The sequence below is a fragment of the Falco biarmicus genome, chromosome 7 (genome assembly GCF_023638135.1).
Source record: "Falco biarmicus isolate bFalBia1 chromosome 7, bFalBia1.pri, whole genome shotgun sequence".
Taxonomy (NCBI): domain Eukaryota; kingdom Metazoa; phylum Chordata; class Aves; order Falconiformes; family Falconidae; genus Falco; species Falco biarmicus.
Window position 1 is genome coordinate 35,459,073 of NC_079294.1, and position 9,232 is coordinate 35,468,304.

General features: G+C 42.3%; 1 long non-coding RNA gene across 1 annotated transcript; it reads right to left on the reverse strand.

Moving 5' to 3' along the window:
- Positions 1–471: 471 nt before the first annotated feature.
- LOC130152927 (uncharacterized) lies at positions 472–1,967 on the reverse strand. The gene is made up of 3 exons (XR_008823151.1): positions 1,617–1,967; positions 1,082–1,136; positions 472–982 (listed from the first exon to the last, which is right to left on the reverse strand). It is a non-coding gene; the product is annotated as an uncharacterized LOC130152927 (long non-coding RNA).
- Positions 1,968–9,232: the final 7,265 nt, after the last annotated feature.

Consider the following 9,232-nt stretch of genomic DNA (forward strand, 5'->3'; position numbering starts at 1 on the left):
CTTATTACCATAGGTTCAACGTGACCACATGAGAAGAACAGAAAGCTTTTCTGTCTCCAGTGAACTGGCATCTCTTTTTAAGGATAGAATTTCACGCTTTATATTTCTATAATACTCCAAACAAATTATACTAATTTAAAGAGTAATTGTGGGTGCCAGACAAACAAGAAACGCCAGCTTTAGACCATCTTCTAGAATCGGCAGAAGTTCTGACCATTTGGCGTCCTTAGTTTTATAGCACCCTGGTAAAGTGCAAACTGGCTTTCATTCACAAAGGAAGAGATGGGGATTTTAATGTCATCCAGCAATAACAGCCCTTTTAATGAATACTATAATGACTGCAAACTCTACAGATTCACAGACTCACTACACTTTATGGCAATTCAAACATGCTTCATATGGTCAGGTTTTCCCAGCTGTAGGCTTCTTTTGTTCAGGATTTCTAACTACAGAGAGCCTAGCTGAGAGAAATTCTTAACACACTCAACAGGAGGAGCACAGTTGCTGGCTCTATGCAGGTTACCACCAAATATCTCATTTACATAGTCTTAAGTACACATCACACTCACCCCCATCATCCCAGCTGGCAATTTCCAGGATAAAAAAAAAAAAAAAAAAAAAATCCTTTGCTCCACTGAGGACATGACCTTCAATATGCAGCTCTGAAACAAGACATACTGGTCCTCTCTTCCTCAAGGCCAGGTAAACTCACACTTCCCCACCCAAAGGTGCCTTTCCACCAGTTGGCTTCCCAGCATGAACGTATTTCTGCTATGCAACCCAGCTGCTTCCTCCTTCCACTTATTAGAAGAACAAGTGATGCAGTGAATGCAGCAGGAACACCTGCGCACATTTCCCAATGGCTATTGCCAGCCTGAAGAGCAGGCTTGGTATTTGAGGTATCTTAATTCTGCCCTGGTGTGCAGGCCTTAACTCCTCTTCTTCTGTTTTGCAGAGACTAATCTTTGTTGAAGTCAATGTTCTGGAAGTAAAATAAAGTTTTTTGGTAATTTTATCACCAAATAAGGTGTTTTCTCCTTTGAACAAAGAGCTCCATGTCCCATGACAGACTTGTATTTACCTGATTTCTTCTTTGCCTGTATAAATTTTTGGACCTTCCTTCACAGTTATTCTGACTACCTGAAAAAAACATAGCTGTGTATTTGCTTGTTTAGAACAGGTTTTGCAGACATTTTGAGTTGGGTGTCATACTCTGACTTGATGTAAGTAGTGACAAGGTTTACAATATGAGGTACTTTATTGAACAAAGCCAAATCTTCCTAGGCAGCATAATTTGTAGACGAGCCATGTCATCAACACATATACCCACCAGAGTTAGCTCAGGGGAAACAAATTGCCAATAATCCCTACTTTCTGTCTTCCCCTCTTACCTTTGCCGACTCTTCCCTGGCTCATCCTGGCTTTCTCCTTCCAGTAGGTAACCTCTGAGCCAGAGCTGTGAGTTGAATTGACCAAGCAAAGGTGCCGAGGAGCTGGTGTGACAGCATCCCGGGGGAGAAAGGCATTTTCCTTTTGCTAGTGGTAAGTCGTTAGATACTTTTGGCCATATTATGTGTAACCCAGCCCTGGGTTACAACGTGGTGCTGTCACATCACCTACCGCGAAGGCTGCGTTTGCCCGGCATTCAGCGAATCCTGCTGGATGTGGGGTGGTTCGCAGTGCCCCTGCCTGGGAGCTCCCAAAATGAAACGTGAAGTTCAAAGAAATGAAGAGCTCCCTACGAGATCAGATCGCTTCTTAGCCAAGTTTATCGTCACTCCTCACTTGATGGCAGCTTTCCCGGTATCCCAGCCCTGTGCGGAGGGGCGCACCCGTCCCTTTCCCGGTATCCCAGCCCTGTGCGGAGGGGCGCACCCGTCCCGGCCTCCCCCAGCCAGCCCTGCCGGGGGCTGCGGAGCGCGGTGTAGCTCACAACAGGGCGAGCCAGCGCTCCCGGGGCCGGGCGCACCGCACGGGCTCTGGGTACCCACGGCCCCTCGCTCGTGCGGAGGCGGGGCAGGCGGCTCGGCGGCAGGAGCCCCAGCAGCCGACCCCTGGCCCCCCGGCGGCGCCCGCCTTCTGCGGGGCGCGGAGCGGGCAGCTCAGCTCAGCCGCCGGCGCGCCCCGCTCCCGCAGCGCAGGCCGCCCCCTGCCGGCGGCGCGCCGCCACCGCAGCCGCACCGCTCTCCGCCTCCCCGCGGCTCGCCCGGGCGGCTCCTCCACGCTTACCGGGGGCGCCGCAGCCCTCCGCCGGTGCTGCCGCGGGTCCCGGGGTAAGACCGGGCGGCGGCCGGGGCGGCGGGAGGGAGCGCCCCGCGGGCCTGCCCTTGCCGCTGGCTCCGCGCCCCCGCGGGTGACTCCGCGCTCCCTCCGCCCGCACTCCCTTCCTCACACAGCTGCGCGGTTTCATCCGTGCCAGCACGTCCAATGGCCCTGCACGGACGTGATGGAAATCAACAAGGACCACGCCTGAGGGGGGGGCTGACCTGGCGAGGTGCTGGGCGTGGGTCGGGAGCACGCACATGTGCTCGCCTCCTTTAGAAATGTGTGCTTAAGGAATTATAAAGTGTTTTGATCTGCTCGTTAGCTAGAAGCTTAACGAATGCAGGCCTGCTGTATGACACCACTATGGTCAAGTACAGAAGGTATTGTAAAAGGCTACTTCTGCAGAATTCAAATGAAAACAATTTCCCCTTCCACATATTTTTTTTTCTAGTGTTACATTTTCACTCCTCTGCTTCTTAGCTTTTTTCAAAGAATCACAGTCTTTCTGGGAAGTAATTTACTCCACAGAGTGTTTCATACTGTTCAGAGGACTTGCAATTTCTTTCTATCATGAGGCATATTTGCTGTTACGTACCGTAAGTCCCACGAATAGCTTATGCTAACCCCCTGCAATCTTGGCATTTTGGGAACAGTTGTACTAGCACCCTAGCACAAATACCTGAATGGAGCGTATTAACTAGGCTTTCCATCCACAGCAAAAATGCTACATGCAAAAAATAGCAACACTTGTACTTGTTTATCCAAATGCGGGAAGCTGAGGTGTTCCCTTCTGGCAAAGAGTATCAGGATTATGAAAGAATGTGGGTTCTGTGAAGAAGGGCATTCAGGCTAAACTGGGATTTCTCTCATCCTCCTCTAAGCATTGATGCACCTCTTCTCTAAAGCCCTACACCCCTGTACATCACTCGTATGGCAGTGCTTTCTAGACCACAGATAACCCTAGCGGATCTGCTCTCCCAAATATAATCCCCAATACTTGGGTTTCAACCTGATACACTTAAAACCTGACTCATTTCAGTGCTGCTGGGCTCACTTTCGACAACAGGAGTGATGCGGGGTGAAGAGGGGTACTTCATTCAGCCCCTTGAAGTCAGAGACTGAGCTTTGAGTAGAGGAAAAAAACAAGCCACTTGAAAAAGGCTAGCTGTGTGTATGTGTATGTATGGGTGGATATATGTATAGGAAGAATTCCCACTGCAGGGAACAGCTGGAGAACAACTTTGACAATAAACGGCTAAATTCCAAAGATTATACCATACAGTCTCTGTTTTTGCTTTGGAGAAATAATTTTAGTCAGTATTTATATTGCAGCAACACACACAATCCCTCCAAAATGGACTAGGATTTGACTATAAAACCACAAAGTGAAATTACAATCTTTCCTCCAATGGATTTGAGTTACTAATCCTTCTAATATAAGCACACTAGAAAAAGTATTGATCAGCTTTGCTTATGCCTGAGGAGTATGAGTTTTTATACTCACCTTCTAGCAAACAGTCAGAGAAAATCGAGTCACCATATCTAGTGCCTTGTAGAAACCTAGTTAAGTTAGGGTTTTTTTTAAAAAAAAAAAAGCTGCCCCTGGGCTTTAATGAGGCTGTAACAATTTATACATCTTATTTATTAATAATTATTTAGCTTTATTCATCTCAATCTGAGATTATTTTTCTTTTTAAATGTAATATTTACTCTAGGGGTGCTTCTACCTTAGTGCTAGTGCGATCTATCAGTACCTGGTGACTTCAACAGAAGCTGAGAACTTGGCACTTTCTAGCGTCCGGTTTGGCGTCTGTAACCCAAGCCCATGCATCTGCAGGAGGGGGCTAAGGAGTCCTGCTGGCTGTAAGGCAACAGGCAGGAATGGGAGCAGCACATTTGCTTCCTGGACACAGGGTGCAGGATAAGCAGTTGGGACAGGCATTCACATACATCGCCTGTGCTGGCAGGTGTGAAAACATGTCACGCTGCCTCAACCAACTTACATTATTCCCCAGAAATTTCTGCTTCTTGTGTTGTCTAGAATTTGCAAAATAGGGCCTATTCAGATGTCCACAGACATTCTGTGTCGGTAAGTTTAATATGACTGCTTTGTAAAGGCTGGGGATTTTTGGAAGAGGAGTTTCATAGCCTCAGCCATGACATCAGGAATGGAGAAGAAAACCTCCATTTTTGATCATCAGCTTTACCTCTCAATGATAATTATTTGTATTTCCCACCCATAATTAAAGGGTTAAACCTTTCTGGAGCTAGGATTAGGCTCACTGATTCATGTATCCTTTCATACAGTAAGAAAACCAAAATATATGATTTTGTCCTTACAACAAAAGCTGTTCAATGAGACTGGGATAATCAGCGACTACGACTTAGAAATTAGTTTGGCAGCACTGCAAACCCTGCCTCCCTCTGCAAGACAACAGATGAGACAAAATCCTTCCTCACTGCTCAGTCTCAAAGACACAAACAGATGACAAATGGCGGAGAGCGCTATAAATCACAGCTGATTAATTGGTGTAGCTTTGTTAGCTGCTTGGTTTGTTTTTAAGAGGGGAATATAAAGTAGGATGTGGTGCAGCAAAGAAAACAGTAATTTTGAAAAGTGCCAGAAAAAGAAACAGAAAAGAGATACACACAGAGTTCATTACTTCTTCCTAGCTGTGGTCAGCAAGCAGAACCGTATGCTCATTAGGAACCTTTAAACGTGTTTTGTAGGAGTCCATACACAAATTGGGATCAGGGATTTCCCTCACGTTTAATTAGCAATCTGAGGAGAGAGGACAACGTTTGTAGCAGAAGCTAGTGGGCCATAAAGGTCAGCCATGGCCATAGCTATATTAGATCAGCTGGAGATGAGATTAAATTATGAAGGACCATAAAGGTAAAGTTAAAACCATATTTACTGCAGAGCTGCCAAGAGCCAGGGCAAGGGCTCTGGGATAGGATGGCACAGCTAATTAACATTTTTCTTAGTGAATCACTTTAATGGCATTGTAAATCCTAGTTTAGATTTCTTCCTGAGGTTTTTTTTTCTTCATGACCTTCTCTGTTTTAATTGATTAATAAGCCATTCTAGATGAAGATAATGAGGAAAACCTGATACCTTGAATTGGCAGAACTTACTCATTAGTCTTAGATAAGTCTTTAACAGGCGTTAACAAGAGAACCCTGTATTACAAACTACTGATTTTCTCCTGTAAGTGTCTCTTTATCTGGTCTTTATTCAAGAGCAAAGGTATCTTAAAAGCTATTCATGCCACATCTTTAACTACATATGCAAATATTATCACTTTGGTGATTGGTGTTAATTTACAATGGGAGGAGGGCTAATGTTTCTTCTCAAACATGAGAAATAGCTTGTGTGAGAATGAGAAGAAAAGAATAGGATATCAGAAGTCTCTAAACCAGATAATCTGAAAGCTGGTGAAACAAATCCGGAAAAAGGTGTGTTGACCCCACTAGAGGCAAAAGAGAAGGCTGCAGATGATGGCTGTGAAAAGCTTGTTTATTTCAGAAGTTTCACACTTCATATTTCTTCCTCTTTCTCACTTTAATGTAGGATAAAGGGGGCAGGAATAGGACTAAAAGAAAAAAACCCAAGATTTAGAAAACAAGCATTGATCTTTTTGTTCTTTTTTACTTTGTGAAAGACTAACTTATTTCATGTGACCTTCCTTTTCTTAAAATATAACATACTTTTGTATTTACCAAGTAATTCTTGTTTAAAAGAAGAGTTACCTAATTTTGACTTGATGCAGCTGAGATAAGGGCCAGAACAATTAGTTCTGTAGTGTGAAACGAGAAACAGCTCTTGATATAAATACCGTGCAACTGGGTATTATATACACAAAGTTGGATTAGTATAGCAATGACAATGACAGTTTCTGGAAGCTGCAAACTACCCTTAGGAAAACAAAAAACACATGAGAGGATAAAGCATGCTATTGATTGAGTAGCTAATGGTGTTGAGAGCTGACCGTCATCTACTGATGTTATTATATTGAGCATATCTGAGAGATGGACGTAAGGGTTCTCCCAAACCAGGGTGCTGTAATGCCTCAAGCATCCCATATCTTCTTGTACTATGAGCAGCACTGCTGACTTCACTCCAGGTAGTCTGGCAAATGCTTTAAGTCTAATCAGTGCACTGAGCATCCCTGATGCTCAGGAATTGCAAAATAAAGTTACAAATAAAAACAAAAGGAGATGGAGCCATACTGTTTTAGTGGTGCCTAGCAAAAGGACATGAGGGAACAGGTACAAAATGCAATACAGAAAATTTTACTTAAATGTAAGAAAAGAACTTTATTACTCTGAGGGTGGCCGAACATGGCAGCAGGTTGCCCAGAGAGGCTGTGAAGTTGTTGTCCTTGGAGATATTCAAAGCCTGACCGAACATGGCCATGAGCAACCTGCTCTATTTGGCCCCTTTTTGAGCAGGGGTTTGGACTAGACAATCTCTTGCAACCTCAGCTCTCCTGTAATTACTCTTGTGTAAAGCCCAAGCTTACTTAGTACCCTTTGGGGTAAATTGAAACAAAACATGATTTTTCAAATTATCCATGTAAGTCTCTATGCATACTAAATGGGGGCAGTAACCTGTCTTCAGAACACTTGTGCTGATCTAACTCCTCACCCTAAAACAAGAGCCCAGCACACATCTTCTGCAACACTCGATGCCAAGTTTATGCAAAAACTACAAGCTGAAGGAGGTTCACAGGAGTAAGAAATGTCTTACAGAGCATGCATCTTGTCTTGTCGTCTTCTCTTTTCCCTCCCTCCCTCCCTTTCCTTTTTCTTTCTCGTAATTTCTTCCCTTTTCTTTCTTTTCCTTTCTTTTCCTTCTGCCTTTCTTTCCTCTCTTTCTGACGCACATTACTGGTAGCTCAGGTATATGCGGATGGCACTGGTTTTTTTATGAGGCTCTGTAGCAAAAGAGGTCAGCTCTCAGTAACCCATGGCTTTCTGACTTCTCCAGGAAACAACCGTACAATTTACTACAGCAGATTTTACAGAAGGAACCAGAAAAAAAAAAAAGAAAAATTAAAAAATCTGAGGCACCTAGAGCTTGTAGATCTTGTAAAGAATATATATTCTTCAAAACTTATTTCTTATGGACACTTAAAAATAACTTTTATTTCCAATGGAAGGTTTCAAATTTTTTAAATTAGGTTTTTTTCCCCTCATTTTTTAAATGTGGCTAAGAAACAAGCTGGAGTTCTGAGGATGGGGAGAAAAATGAGGCAAGAAGGTAACAGATTATCAAGGGAGTAACTTCTGCTGTTATTTGGATGGAGGACAAAGTTTTCTTTTAAACACTTTTTCACTGGGCAGCTTTCAGATCTGTATTTTTGCTTATTGCTATATTTTTCTTGTCAATCAGATGGAAAAATTATGTGTCTAATCCTTGCAGTTAATGAAAAATAATCATATGCTAGTTACGCAAATCATCTCGTTCAGGATGAAAAGAACTGTGTAATGGATGCAACACACAGCTGATGAAGAATATTTGTTTCATGTAACATTTGTCACTGAAAAATAATGAAATATGGACGTTGCAGCAAACATTACAACATTGGCTTTAAGTCAAATTGTGGGAAAAAGTAGAAAACGTGCAATATTCAAAATAAGGGGGTTCTGATGCTTAAAAAATTAAAAGTGCCTTTTCTGTCCAAAATTATGTACTTGTTCACAGTAAAAACAAAAAAATGAAATGGGATTGTACAAAATTGTTAAACTATTACCATTGACCTGGACCAAAAAATTTATATTGGTAAACAAGAGACTTGTGACTTTGTTCCTATATTTGACAAAGTTAATTTACACTAACACCACAGAAGACTTGATCTAAAATAATGAGTTCAGGGCCCTGTTCCACTTGCTCTGAAGTCAAAGTCAGCTCTGGAAGGAGTTCAAGAGCAGCACTGATTGCATGTCTAACATGTAGGTGACATATTTTGTCTATGCAAGCTTAGACTAAAAAACATAAGTGAGCTTTGCATTTTTCCTAAAAAAAAAAAACCCAAAAAAACCAACAAAGGGAATGAACTCCATAGTGACTGACCAGTTCTTTATTACATTTAACTTCTACTGGGGGATAAGGAAGACTTCATCCTAATTTTGAAATATTCTTATTTTTAAAAGTTACAGGCACTATTTTTCCCACAGTGTTACCTTTGCCCTTCCAATTATAAACGGAGGGGCAGAATTTATATGTAACGGTCTGGAAATTTCTCTACAGGATCTAAAAATAGCCTTGCAGCTTATGAGAATTTTGCAATGATAAACTACATCTTCTCGTTTGTTAAAAGGGGAGTTCTGAGTATGATTGGAGAGAAGGAATTCCCAGATCTCCACAAGTTAAGTAAATTTGTTGCTATTTCTAATACTTAATAGGAAAGTATTTCCTAATCTCACCATTAGCCCAAAGCTCAGTGTTGCTGTCTTGAGACTTGGACTAGACTAACTTTGAAAAAAACACTTCATGCTGAGGTAGAAGAAGAAAGTATTTCTTAGCTGGAATCTTTTATCTGGTTTTATACCATGGCAATTTGGGATATGAGTGAGCAAACGGTGGTGCAGTGGGAAGTGAAGATAAAAGTGGAATGTATACTTGCAACAGCCTTGGAAATACTTAAGAGGCAGATCTGTACTTGTAGTTAATAGTAGCTTAACATATAAGGGGAAGGAAAGGTGGTGTTAGCAGAGAAAGAAGGAATGAGGAACTGCAGACTATCTTGTCATGAGTACAGAAGGCCTAGGAGGCTTTAACTTGTTTTAAAATCCTCATGTTCAGTAGTGTTTAATTTATTTCATACAAATCAAGCACTTTTTTTCAGATTTAAGTTCTTGCAGAGCTACCAGTACGACTAATTACTACATTAATCTTCAAATGAAGATCACACGCAGTCTTTTTGAAGGACTCTTCTTTGCTACCTTTTGAGAACTTTTA